Below are 15,181 nucleotides of genomic sequence, written 5' to 3'. Positions count from 1 at the left end.
CATTTTTTCAAACTATAATGGTTCTCATATTACTAGATGCAATTGATAGCCACTAACATTTGTTCCGAACGAGAAGTTGGTTCCTGTCGAGCAGGACATACACTGAGCTGACAAAATCATAGGACAGCGATGCGCTTATGCAAACGGCAGCAGTATCCCGTACACAAGGTATAAAAGGGTAGTGAATTTTCGGAGTTGCCATTTGATCAGGTGATTCATGTGAAATTGTGTTTTGATTTAGCCGAGTGGTCTGAGGCGCTGCAGTCATGGACTGTGCGGCTGATCCCGGCGGAGGTTCGAGTCCTCCTTCGGGCATGGGCATGGGTGTGTGTGTGTGTCTATCCTTAGGATAATTTAGGTGATGTAGTGTGTAAGCTTAGGGACTGATGATCTTAGAAAGTTAAGTCCCATAAGATTTCACACACATTTGAACTTTTTTTTTTTTTTTTTTTGTCCGGCGCGAATATGGCCTCAGGACGAGGATTAACAGGCTTTGAACGCTGGGTGGTAGTTGGAGCTAGACGTATGGGACAATCCATTTCGGAAATAATTACGGTCTTTAACATTTCGAAATCCACAGTGTCAAAAGTGTGTGGAGAACACAAATATTCTGTCATTGCCTCTCAGCACAGACAGCACTGTGGCCGACAGCTTTCTCTTAACGACCGAGAGCAGCGGCGTTTGCGTTGTCAGTGCTAAAAGAGAAGCATCACTGCGTGAAATAACTGCAGAAATCAATGTGGGACGTACGACGAACGTAGCCGTCAGGCGAAATCTGGTGTTAATGCGCTGTGACAGCAGAAGCCCGTCGCGATTGCCTTTGCTAACAGCACGACATCGCCTGCAGCGCTTCTCCTGGGCTCGTGGTCATATCGGTTGGACCCTAGACGGCTGGAAAGCCGTGGCTTGCTCAGATGAGTCCCTCTCGATTTCAGTTGGTAAGAAATTTTTGCTAAGGTCTTATGGGACCAAACTGCTGAGACCATCGGTCCTTAAGCTTACACACTACTTAATCTAACTTAAACTAATTTACGCTAAGGACAAAACGCACATCTATGCCCGAGGGAGGACTCGAACCTCCGACGGGGAGAGGTGCGTGAACCGTGACAAGGCACCCTAGCCCGCGCGGCTACCCCGCCGGATAAGAGCTGATGGTAGGGTTCGAGTGTGACGCAAACCGATGAAAGCCATGGACCCAAATTGTCAATAAGGTAGTGTGCAAGCTGGTTATGGCTCCATAACGGTGTGGGGTGTGTTTACATGGAGTGTGTTGGTTCCGTTGGTCCATGGACCGATCAGTGATTCGAACTGGTTAAGTTCGGCTACTTGGAGACCATTTGCAGCCATTCATGGAGTTCATGTTTCCAAACAGCGATGGAATTTTTATCGACAGCAATGCGTCGTGTCAGCGGGCCACAATTGTTTGAAGAACGTTCTGGACAGTTCGAGCATATAATGTGGCCACCCAGACCTCCAGCCATGGGGCATAGTTAAGAGGTAAGTTAGCGCACAGATTCTTGCACCGGCAACACTTTCGCAGTAATACACGGCTATAGATGTAGCATGGCTCAATATTTCCGCATGGGACTTCCAGCGAGTGCCACGTCCAGTTTCTGCACTACACCGGGTAAAAGGAGTCCCGGCACGATGTTATGAAGTATCCCATTACTTTTGTTACCTCAACGTATATTTGGGTACGCGACTTGTCGGGAGCGAAATAGAGTGTGCGGTGTGTCATAAGAACAGGAGACCACCAGACATATACCTATTTTCAAATTTCCTTCTGTGGTAAAATTTGGAAGGATTTGGTTTGCTGATTTCGTGGTTGATTAGTTAGGTTTTTCTTAACAGGCACAGTTATGCTGGTAGATATCTGATTACAGTTTGCAGTTTGCCGGACAAGAAATTATTTGCAATTATTCGTTGGTAGAGAAATATTTGATGATCTGTAACGAACAAGATTTAAAGATTGTGATTTTTGGTTTGAGGATAGCGGACTAGGATCCGTATGATTCCGTGCTGTAAATCTAGGGATTCTATAACCACATTCAAACGTAGTTGATTCGTGGTTAGTTCGTTTTGTGGCACACTCCGAGGTAATATAGTTGTGACTGTTTTGTTGACGATGCATTGGTATTTCTGAGCTTGTGCGTATTTTATTGTAATGTAACCTAGAGTACGAACGTTGAAGTTTGGCTTGTTCGTACGGTGTTAATTTGCACTTGCTTTAGTAAAGATCTGCCTTAGGATTGGTAGGGAAAGACTATGGACATTGAAGGAACCGTTAATAGGAGCAAATGTACAGCAATGTTGTAACTTATTAATTGTGTCAAGTGACCATTCAACCCCGCGTGACCGCTACGGTCGCAGGTTCGAATCCTGCCTCGGGCATGGATGTGTGTGCTGTCCTTAGGTTAGTTGGGTTTAAGTAGTTCTAAGTTATAGGGGACTGATGACCTTAGAAGTTGAGTCCCACAGCGCTCAGAGCCATTTGAACCATTTTGAACCATTCAACCTAGCGATTTAGCGAAGACGCTGTGAGTTTTGAAAAGATGTGTAGTTGTATGGTTAAAAGTGGTGGTGTTGGTACCAATTTTTGGTCAATGTTTGCAGTGTTGTCCGTTAATGGGATTTTACAATTTTGCTGACCCTCTTACATTACGACGATTTTGGCTGCACTTTATTGGAATAAAAACAAAAATAAAGCTACGTTTCTAAAAATTGTACCCATTTTATAATTCTGAACAGAATTCCTTTCTTGATTTATATTTTAAATAAAGACGAAAGGTCTTAAGAACCCAGAGAGGTGTCGCAGTGGTTTGCACACTGGACTCGCATTCGGGAGGAAGATGGTTCAAACTCACGTCCGGCCATCCTGACTTAGGTTTTCCGGGATTTCCCTAAATCGGCTCTGGCAAATACCCCGATGGTTGTTTGAAAAGGTATGGACGATGTCCTTCCCCATCCTTCCCCCAACCCAAGCTTGTGCTTCGTCTCTAATTATCTCGTGGTTCACGGGACGTTAAGCATAACCTCCTTCCGTCAAAGGTCTTAAGAATATATAATTTGGAAAATGTCCTACGACAAAAGCAGAGATAATCGACATTTACTAGGTAGTCGTAATTGCGCTGAAGTTTCCATACATAACTTGCTGAAGTTACGACTTTCTAGTTGTGGAAAGAGAGAACTTCCATTCTTAAAAGAAATTAACTGAGAAGCATAGTTTCAGATATTCTTTTCGAATGATTCATATACTGCAAACAGTTTTCTTGGAGGCAAAGATACACAAAAAATTTGCAACAGAAAAAAAGAAAGCCAGTATAAAACTTCCTGGCAGATTAAAACTGTGTGCCCGACCGAGACTCGAACTCGGGACCTTTGCCTTTCGCGGGCAAGTGCTCTACCATCTGAGCTACCGACGCACGACTCACGCCCGGTACTCACAGCTTTACGTCTGCCAGTATCCGTCTCCTACCTTCCAAACTTTACAGAAGCTCTCCTGCGAACCTTGTAGAACTAGCACTCCTGAAAGAAAGGATACTGCGGAGACATGGCTTAGCCACAGCCTGGGGGATATTTCCAGAATGAGATTTTCACTCTGCAGCGGAGTGTGCGCTGATATGAAACTTCCTGGTAGATTAAAACTGTGTGCCCGACCGAGACTCGAACTCGGGACCTTTGCCTTTCGCGGGCAAGTGTTCTATCATCTGAGCTACCGAAGCACAACTCACGCCCCGTAGTTTGGAAGGTAGGAGACGGATACTGGCTGACGTAAAGCTGTGAGTACCGGGCGTGAGACGGGCTTCGGTAGCTCAGATGGTAGAGCACTTGCCCGCGAAAGGCAAACGTCCCGGGTTCGAGTCTCGGTCGGGCACACAGTTTTAATCTGCCAGGAAGTTTCCTATCAGCGCACACTCCGCTGCAGAGTGAAAATCTCATTCTGGAAAGCCAGTATAGTTGGTTCATCACACCGTTAGCCTTGCTTGTAACGTAATCTTTTGCACAATATCTAAATGATAGAAACAAAGAGCGTAATTTCCTCTGAATTTAACTCTTTTTACGAACAAGTTTACGTAACCTATTTTGCTATTGAAAGTGACACACCATTACGGAGTAAAAGGTTTTATTTACGATACGCAAACCAGTATTAATTTTAAAGTGGATTAGCCTATATAGATAGCACGATTTATTAATGCAAGTACACGACACACAATTCACCGTGCGATCAGCTTTAAAGTGGTTTATGTTTCGTATATCGATGCAATTAATTCCATCCAGCTACAGATCGTATTACTAGGCGGATAATTACATTTAACTACATTTTTCGTAACACGCCGGCTATCTGTGAGTGCTTCAGTAAAAGCGCTTGTGGGGAACTGTAGAGCATCATCGTGTTTGCCTTTAACAGCTTTACACATTGCTGTTTATCTGTTCCTACAGGAAATTAATTTAAATTACTGGAAAGTTATGTCTATGAAATATGCAGTTGACGCAGCAGAACGTTAAAGTATATGTTGTTCTTCTGCATACTTTACTGCTCCTGAAAAACTGCGATTTAAAAGTGCTTCAGCAGGACCAACTTTCATTCTACTGTAATGCGCTGGTCTTATTACATTTCCTCGTAGATTCGAAGCAATGTTCAATTTGTGCTCTTTGTAAAATCATACCATTTTAAAATAGCCTCAATGGAGACAACTGGCAGTTTGCCAATTATTTTCAGCGATTTGTTTGGGAAGAATAATGAGGTCGGAAATTGTTAAATGATTTCTTCTCAGATTCTTCAGGATAATAGATGCCTCATACATGAAACTCAGTTTCTTAACACCACCCTTGTGATTCTTTTCCGTCTTTTCCGTCTGGTGTAAAATGAAACTAATAAATGAAAATATGTGATATGAAATTTATAGCTTTTAAATTATTACGAATAGAGTAAATTTCTGAAGACATTAGTATTAAGTGAAGGAAACAGGTAAGAAAAAGAAAGGAAAAAATGCATTGAATGAGGATCGATCTTGTGAACTTGTAACCCAGCACGCTACCAATTACAATAGAAACGACAAAAGGTTGTTCAGGTTAAGTAATGGAGTATATAAGTCTATTGTTAAATAAGCCTCAAAGAGAGAAATGTTTATTTCGCTTAGCCTGGCAGACTAGTTTCGAGACGTACCTACCTGCCAGTTCGATGCAGTCAAGTATTGCATCTTTTCTCAATTCCTTGGCCTTTTGGAATTCGGAAGAAAACATGCTACCACACTCTGCCCTCGAATAGCTATTTACTGCACAACATTCTTCCACATAGAAAACTTGAGACGTTTTGTTAGGCCCCTAATTTACTATAAAATGAATCTGTATCTTTCGCATACCCCTCCAAACTAACATAACCGCTAATTGTATCAGTTCTCTCGCTTACTCCGATGAAGTACTAGAGTCTAAAATGGCTGCCTTGTATCACGTGACGTTCAATTGACCAATAGCACTTCTCAATAGTTCCAGACTGTTGCTACTTTCTCTGTTCAGGTCTGTAAAAATAATGTGTTTAATTTGCCAATTAAGTATTGTTTTAGTACCAAATTCCGTCACTAGGAACGACAGAAAGTTGAAAATCAAAATGGCAGACTTCACACGACTTGAAGCTGTTCGTTGCGTGTTTTGGATGGAAGAAACAAAATTGGCAAAAAGGGTTCAACCTAAATTTCGCACCGAGTACCATAAGGATTATTCTACTAGGTGTATAATTTATTCCTGTCATCAGACTTTTGTTCAGACTACTTGTCGAAATCGTCACACAAATCTCCACGTCGGTCATGAATTTTCTCTGGCTGTCGTGGAGCGAGTGAGAGAGAGTTTTTCCACAGCGCCAGGATATCGACGCATTGTGCGCCGCGAGAGCTTAGAGTTATCAAGTTTGGAGAGTGTTACGTGAAAGATTGTACCTGAAGCCATACAAACTGACACTACACGCCTCACAGACGTAGATGTGGAGGCACGTAACGAATTTTGTGCAGAAATGCTACGTCGGATAAAAGGAGATAAGACACTGCTTACTAGCATGGTTTTTAGTCACCAGTAGTCTGAGTGAAGATGAACATATGGAATGAAACTTGCAGTATTTTACTTCTAGATGACGTCTTACTATCTGCATAAGCCTTCTCAGTAAAGTTTTATATGTAAGTAAAGTAGTAAAGTCCTCTTAGGATTACCCAGTAGTGGTAAAATATATGGAAATCAACACACATCATACTGAAAGAACAAGGTGATGCCATTTTATATTTTCTGGAGAAAGCAGCTGTAATAAAGAATATGGAAAGTAGCATTACGACAGCTGTGGAGAATCTATAAATTTTCGCTCCAGAAAATTAACTTTACAAAATAAATGTACTAGAAGCAAGAGGACTCTGTTTCATGTACAACTTTCACACTTAAATTACATGTTACCTGAACATTATATAAGCACCTTTCTTTTATCTCACATAATTTACTCTATTAAAATTTTCACACTGTTACTAAAATCGTGCATATTATGAAGCTCAACACCAGCTGTAATTGAATAGTGTAAAATCAATTTTTCGTTTCATATTTGAAAGTCTGTCAAGTTATTGAAACAAAAGTGCCAAATTTTTAAGTCATTCGTAGATTTAATTTTCCTGCAATACACTAGAAGCATTCGTGAATGTAAAAAGGCGACACTTTTTCGATAGAGTAATCTATCCTTTTCTCTGTGGGATAGGCATCTTTGAAGTAATAAGTGAGCATTTAAAGTTCACAAATTCCTTGAAAGTTGTTATCGATGGACCATGGAGTGTCCATTTCATTAAATGGATGTTTTCACTTCCAGACTGTGTGCCTATACAATTCGGGTTGATTATGTAGGAAAAATTGAAAACTATTCCACTTCCTCGTTTTGCATGGGGAAATATAAGCTGATACAGACTGATTCCAGGCTTATTTGGACTAGTCTCATATGAAGTGCAAGAGGGGCTAGAGGTTATTTGTAGATGCACCTCAATAGTCATCTACTCGTACCTACATGTGGTCTGAGGCATCTTGCCATGGTTCGTGCGGCTTCCCCTGTCGGAGGTTCGACTCCTCCTTCTGGCATGGGTGTGTGTGTTGTTGTCCATAGCGTAAGCTACTTTAAGTAAGATTAAGTACTGTGTAAGCCTAGGGAACGATGACCTCAGCAGTTTGGTCCCATAGGAACTTACTGCCACCACCACAACTCGTACCTAATTGGCACGTAGCGCTCTGGATGTTGCGATTTTTTAAGAGGTATTTTTCCTGTCATTGAGATTCTGGTGATGACGTAAAGATCTGTATTCCCTGAGACATGCCCTGTTCTGGCAGAGGCTAACAGTCCTCGGTTAGAAACCTCAAGTCCTCCCAAGACATACTCAGCCCAGATTTTCCTGAGATATTCGCCATCTTTCGTCATCTTACATAAATCAGGGGACACATGTGGCTCCTCGAATGATGCGAACGCTGCAATCATAAATACCCAGATGTGTTTCACTTCTTGCTTTTGATTTTCTAGGTCGTCCACTACATCTGAACAGACGTAACAGTGTACAAAGGGATCTTTCCCATAGGGTGACAGAGATCCTGTTGTCAAACACCTTTAACATGGAATGCATTTGATAAGCTAAAATCACCACTCATTTTTTAACCCAGAGAATAAGAATAACATGAACAGAAAGATAATAAAATACCTCCATGGCTCTATATAGTTCGTAGCACAGTGTCATTTATGAAGCCAATCTATAGGTAGACTCAAGGCAGTAGATTACTCACTGGAGCGTGTCACTCTCAGTTATTTTGTGATTTGTGGTTTCGACATGTATCATAATGTGTTATTCATAGTAATCAAATGCTCAGAGCTTGTCAACCGGTCACAGGTAAGTTTTGAAGCTGTTGTTGGACTGAGGGTTTCCCAATGATCATTGTGTTCTAAAGGGTGTTCTGTGTGTACCCCATTTCAGGTGTGAACTACCTTCAATATCCTGTGACCTCGACTACAGAAGATGGCTCTGGTATTTTAATTCTCTAGTTGTGCCTTGACGCAGCTCCATGTAGGCTATTCCGTCATCGTATTGGCTGCTGTTGCTCACTTCAGGCAACGCAATAACTGTCTGTGATGTTAAACGTTAATGATAGAGCGTAGTAAGGCTGTAAACATTAAAATTCGATAGACCGTTGCACACATCATTTCTGTAATGAAAGTTGTGATTAGACTCCTACTGATTAATTTTGTAGAGTGAACCTGACGAACAGATGAATGAAAAACGGCATCATTTCCATCCGACGTAGTCAGATAACTTGCTTAAGTAATTCCAGGGATTAGCTTTACTTCACCCTTTTTGATTGAAGTACAGAAGTACAAGATTTTCGCTGGATGGACCTAAAGTACGTTTAAGAAGGGAAGCAAGTCTTGTGTCGACGGACGTTTCCACTTCCGAACAGGAAGCCATGGACGTAAAGCACGACATACAGAGCTGCCATTCCCACGAAATGTAGCATGATAAGTCTCTTAGTTGGCGGTCAGAGTTTGTCATGTGTGGAACACTGTGAGAACAATAGATGTAAAAATTGTTTAGATGATTCGTCTCAGTTAAATATTATGTATAAGCCACAAACAAATTGTAGTGCGACATTTGCTATGTAACAGCTACGATGGTCATTCAATAAATAGACAAACGTATCCAGTGAAGGTGAAGCCTAATGAAGGAAATTGTAACTTTTGTGCTGGTTGGCAACATTGTGTATGGTGTTAGCCATTTTGTTTGATTAATATTCACGTAAACGTAATGTCTAAGGTCGTAGTTAGAAAGATGTGTCTGCTCGAAGAAAGTGCTATTGAAGAAGAGCGTCCGATGAACCGATTTTAACTTCCGGAATATGTACAGTCGTCAGAAATACTCTCTTTGACGAACAAGCAGTACAGCAGTGGCGCATGAGCAGTGCGACATTTCACACAGTCTGGCAAATTTAAAAGTGGCTGCAAATGCGTATACGGAGGGTACAGCTCCGGGCGTCCGCTGGCAGTATCGACCTCCACTGCATCCTCGTGCTGACTCACTTATCCAAGAAGATCGACGATGCCAGTCGAACAAATTGCTACCGAGCAGGTGTTTACAAATCTATTTCATCTTTCAAAATAACCGAACTAACGTAATACTTGTACAAGGTGGTTTCTTAGAGAGCTCACCGTTCAACGCAAAGAACCAAGATTTCGTATCTGCAAGTAAAGCTGTCATCAGTCTGGAGATTCTTTTGAACACGACAGAGCGTTACTGTAGATGAGTCGCCGAAGCTGATAGCTGCTGTGGATTGGGCTCAACAGCTTCAACAGCCTCCCTCAACCAATAACGTAACGCGATTTTGTAAACGTCTCTATGGCAACGTCTCGTTGTTGTGACAGCTACGTTGCCAGGTACTGGTTTCGCTTGCAGTCGTTAGCGTTTCGCAGTTAAACACTAGCAACAGTGGTGCAAGGTGTCAGGGATCTTCTTACGCCATTCGACAATAGTCATGGTCCTGATGGAGGTGGTCTGCCATTGTCTTCCTCTGAACTGACTTATCCAGCCAGCTGTAGTGGGTTCTACAGTTGAACGTGGATTCCGAACCACAATGTAACTGGGCATTTTTCACATCAACTAAAATTGCCAGAAGTGAAAGATATGAAAAGTGACTGACCGTTGATTGAACTTGGGATCTTTGGATTTTCAGTTTACTTTAACACTGAGCCATTCGTATTTGCACGGAATTAAACATTAATTTTTAAAGAAAATATGATACGTTTTCGGACAGGATTTTAACGTGTGATGAAACTCGGATACATCATTTTGAACCGGAGACCTAACATCAAATAATGCTGAGTAATTACCCTGGATTGGTTATGTCTAAGAAATTCAGAACGCAACTATTAACTGGTAACGTCATGTTAAACATTTTTTGAAGTGACCATGGTCCGATTTTCAGTGGTTTGGTGAAGGAGCAGCGGACTATCAAGGTGCTATTCCGCTCAGGCCTGACCGAGAAAAAGGTCGAGCCTACTCTGAAGAAGAAATGTCCGCTATGACAGAGGAAAGGACTGATTTTTCCTCAAGGCAATGGTAGAAACAAAACTTAAATTATTGGTAGAGGAGTTTGAGAACTCCTGCGTCATCTTCCTTAAATCTCTGGCCATGAACCTCTGGAATTTTTTCTGTTTGGTGCTATGACAAAAACTCTATGCAGAGTCACGTCCCATGACAACGAAAAAATACGAAACTATTTTTGAGTAGAAGGTTAAGAGTTATTTGCTGAGAGGATAATAAAACTCGTAAGACGATGGGACAAGTACTTAGAAACAAGTGCTTAGAAGCTTGCGACGATTGGGAACAAAACACACAAAAAACTGAATTGATTTAGTAAACGACTTCTGCTGTATAGCTATTTTTGTGTCTAATTATTGAAAGGAACTCGTAGGAAAGGTGCACACAGAAGAATTAAGAGTTTGTACAGTAAAATAGTGTACGTATGGGTTTCTAATGGAATCCACATGGAACGGAAAATGGCTTTGAGCACTATGGGACTTAACACCTGAGGTCGTAAGTCCCCTAGAACTACTTAAACCTAACTAACCTAAGGACACCACATACATCCATGTCCGATGCTGAATTGGAACCTGCGACCATAGCGGTCGCTCGGTTCCAGACTGAAGTGCCTAGAACCGCTCGGTCACAACGGCCGGCGTGGCATGTAAAGTTGAACAAAAACCATATGGTCTAACAAGGATAAGGTTACCGCTGTGACTGTATCTGCTGTACAGTGATGAACAAAAACCGACTATAATCGCAAGTTATATTTTAATAACGCACAATGCATCTCGAACTCTGAGAGTTCATGCTCATGAACGACTTACACTCAGATTTTAATCTTGGTATTTTGGTAATTTCTATTCCGCTTACTAAAATACTTTCAAATTACAACTTTCTCATGAGCATGAAAGTATTTTAAAGATTTTTGAATGTAAAGGCGAAAAACAAATTGAGATTTTCATGCTCCTTTCTTTCCACAATACTTAAACTGTAATACCTGTCAACACTCATTATTTTTGACGTATCGACCGACACTCATGAAAACATGACAAAGAAGAGCAATACAAGAAGCTGTTGCAAAGATCTTCTATTAACGCCGTTTAAAGGGGTGGTACTCGTGTATACCTCTTAGTTATTTGTAAGTTAGAGGAATGTTGTACTCATTCGCCAAAACTATGAGTTTTGGCGCTCGGGTTCTCTAAATTCTGAGTCTGACACATGCTGTCAATCATGTCCCATCTCTCTCATAAGCCACATCCTCCTTCCTAAGCCACACACCACCCATTCTACTTTTCTCTCCCCTCCCCTGTCTCCTCGTCTCTTCCCCTCTATGCCCTTTCTTGCTAAGCCCCAACCATTTTTAGGAAATGAACCAATCAGAGAGCTACTAAGTCAACTGCAATTATCTGTGCCACTGACATCACATATGCTCGTCCAAACACGACTCCTTCTGAAGTTGCGTCCAATCTTTATTTTATTTTTATTTGTTTATTCCGAGCTTCCTACAACAAGGGTGACATTTTCGTTCAGCTGTGATGGCAGCTGCGTAATGTGTGCGTGGTGGCGACCATATTCACCGATACATTGCGCCCTTTCCGAGTTAATTAGCGCTCACGTTAGCCAATCATGCCGGTTGCTCACGCAAATTCAAGCGGCCCCTGATGGACGCTGTCGTTTTGTTCGGTTTCCTAAAACCGAACAAAAGAGCGATACCAAAATTGGACATGGGACTGTCAACATGCTATTAGAACAACTGACACTAATCGTATCTGCCTGGCCGCTTGCATTTGCGCACGCAATGGTCTGACTGGCTAACTTCAATACTAATTAACTCGGAAACGCCACAATGTACCGATTTTTTTCTGACTTTCTGCGCAACCTACACTGCAACATCCTTACAGGCTTATCAGAGTGTTTCTGACGATCCTGTATAATTGGCGTTCTTGACTGACTGATACAGCTTTCATTACTTACTGTTTTAGGTCTTATTAAAGTCATGTTCAACTTGCGGTACAAGAACGAACTTTCATCATCTGAAGTGTTTTCATGTCTTTTAGTAATGGTTCACTTGACCAACCACTATTTCTGGGGAAGGGGGAAGGAGAACATGCTACTGCATCATGTTCTACGCTACAAAAACTATAATTGTCGTTTCGTCCTTATTTTCTGCTTAATACAGGATGGTATTCCCCTTTTATTGGTTTCGATTTTGGGGCCTAAATAGGTGAAAAGTTATACAAGCAGTTTCGGAGAATATTATTGACTTATTTTGGTGCATTTTATGTTGTAGATATAGCTATTGTGAACTGTATGTGGACAGACATATTTATGTTGACCATGTAGACGTCGCCGTTTTAGGAGGAAAATATTTCGGGTTACATTCATTTCCACGACTAAATCATTAACCTGCTTTTATTTGTTGAATATCTTGCTATAGTTAGAATTATTTGCGAATAAAACGTAAAACGCTTTGTTTACATAGTTTAATATAGTAAGGAAACAAAATGCAGTAGATTATTCTATAGTTTGCGCTATTAATCCTCTATCGCTTGACTTTCTTGAAAACCAATTTGAGTGAAAAAATTATCTGGGGCATAGGTCGACACACAAAATGCTATGTAAGAGGTTGAATATACAAATTTTGCTTCAATTATGATTTTTTTCTATTACTTAGGTTTATTTCCATACGGTAACATACCGGAAATATTGATTAACTATTAACCGTTCAGTTAAAGATACATGGAAACATAATCTGTGCTATCATTAAGCATCATTTTACAAACCTTAGAAATCAAACTAGATGTGATCAAAGTGATAGAAATAATTAACTCTTACAGCTGCTTATGCACATGCTTATGTACACTCGACTTTCAGAAAAGATTACCGATCTTAACTGTTTCTGCGAACCTAATGACGCTAAACACAGACTAGCTAGACGCAGCCAGACTGTGTGTGTTTCCAGACGGCCACATCACGTCTATACGACTGGTTTCATTCACTTTAGACGTAAATTTACAATTTGTTGCCAAACGGCATCACCTTGCTGATCAGTTAAATACTCTATGTTATCGAAACTGAGACAGCTGTTTGTATTGACGTATCAAATAATCGCCTCATCGAAACTTCCTGGCAGATTAAAACTGTGTGCCGGACCGAGACTCGAACTCGGGTCCGTTGCCTTTCGCGGGCAAGTGCTCTACCACATTTTTTAATATTTTTTTAAACTTCCATTACATTGATAATTTCAGCCGATAGCAGAATTGCGTTTTAAAAAATGTAGCACTGAATGTACTCGAACTCGCGACGTCTTATCCACAGTGCGCGACACTTACCCTTATAATACTTTTTTGTTTTTTTGTAATTATTATTTTACGCTCTATCCATCTGAGCCACCTTTTCTTTTATTTTTTTTTAGTTTTTTATAAGGAAGGGAAAATAAAAATTTTCTCCAATTTGTAATGAGAATAGAATGAACAAAGTATATATCATTGCTAGGCTGCCGTTGCCGTTGCCCAATATAAGAAATGAAATTTCTTCTTGAGTTTTTTTTTCTTCCTTTAGTAAACAGATTTTAGGTGCACAAAAGTCTATCACTTGATTGTTGAAGGAAAGTTGCTCCGCTGCTCTGCGAGAGAAGGAAATTGTTAAAACGAAAATGGGAAAGAAAAAAATGCCTTCTGCATTGGTGAGCGTCTGGATAGTATCTTAAAATTCCGTCAAGAACTAAAGTCCCAGGAAGCAAATAGGATTCATACATACAGATCACTGGGCACCTCTGCTATCCAAAATATTGTATTTGAAGCATTTAACCGTTAATTATGATTTTCAGCATATTTCCAAATATCCTCCTGTAGTCACAATGTTGGCTGATTTTAAAAGTGTTCAATTTCTATGTAAGAATAACAGTCTAGGAAAGTAGCATGCCTATTGTGCATAGTAAAACGATGCTGTGTGGCCCATGATCCATGTTGCCGCGTTGTTTTTTGCTCGTGGATATCTCAGTTTTTGTGGCTGAATGATCTGTAAAAGGTCTACACCACTGGGCGTCGTACGGTCTATCACCGACAATCGTTGACGAAGAAATTTTGTAATTTCATCTGCATGTCCGCACGTGAGCCTATGAATAAGCGTATCGACTCTTCCGCATGCGTCACATTTGGGCGTTGGATGAAGGCCTATTTTATGCAGCTTTTCATTCGTTGCTACTTTATCGTTGACTGTCAGATACCAGTCGGCTATGACGCGTGATGGTAACATGTCGCTGTGCACACTCCGCCATACTATACTCCAATGTGTATGTGGATGCTTTTCTTCGAGACAACTCCTGTGGTTTGTTGTCATGAGAAGGTCGTAAAGCTTCCTGTTCGTCAGGCTTCCGTTATCGACGATGTTGTGTCGAATGTAGCTCATTTCCATGCAGTACAGTCGCACGTGTCGGTAAGAAAGTGGAAGGCCGGCGATATTAACGGGTGGGTCAAGGCTATGAGGCTTCCACCGCTGAATGAGATTTATGATGATACTGGTTCTTCGGGTAAGAAACTCCTTTCTGATGCAATTTAGGAGCAGGGTGACACATTTTTTTGTACCTTAACGAGGTTAAGGCCACCTTTGGACGAAGGTAAGGTTAAGGTATCGAACTGAACTTTGAAAATGTGCCCCTAAAAAGAAACCAACATAACGCTTCTTGTATACTCTTGGCTAGATGGTCGGAGATTGGAAGAATTAGCGCCAAATAATTCATCTTGCTCTTAATGGCGATCTCGATGGTCTTAACTTTCTGTAGTATGTTCAAGTCACGGTCGGAGTGAAGTATCAAAGCAGCACGTAATATATTAAGCATGTGTGACCAGTTCTTCGTCAGGAATTTGTCTGGTTTGGCCCCAAAGGTAACACCGAGGGTTTTGTGATAATCCTTTACCTTGCACCAGGTAACATGGGATACGTCTCCGATACCGCCTCCGATCTGCAAAGCTGTGGTTTTAGTTCTATTTAGTACTGCTCCTGAAAGAAACGTGAACGTTTGTAAAAAAGTTTCCGCTGACAGAAGTTGTTGCGATGATGACACAGTTACGTATATATCGTCAGCATACGCAGTGCATGGGATA

The sequence above is a fragment of the Schistocerca piceifrons genome, chromosome 3 (assembly GCF_021461385.2).
Source record: "Schistocerca piceifrons isolate TAMUIC-IGC-003096 chromosome 3, iqSchPice1.1, whole genome shotgun sequence".
Classification (NCBI taxonomy): Eukaryota; Metazoa; Arthropoda; class Insecta; order Orthoptera; family Acrididae; genus Schistocerca; species Schistocerca piceifrons.
The sequence above is the reverse complement of the archived record's forward strand: the minus strand, read 5'-3'. Positions refer to the sequence as shown.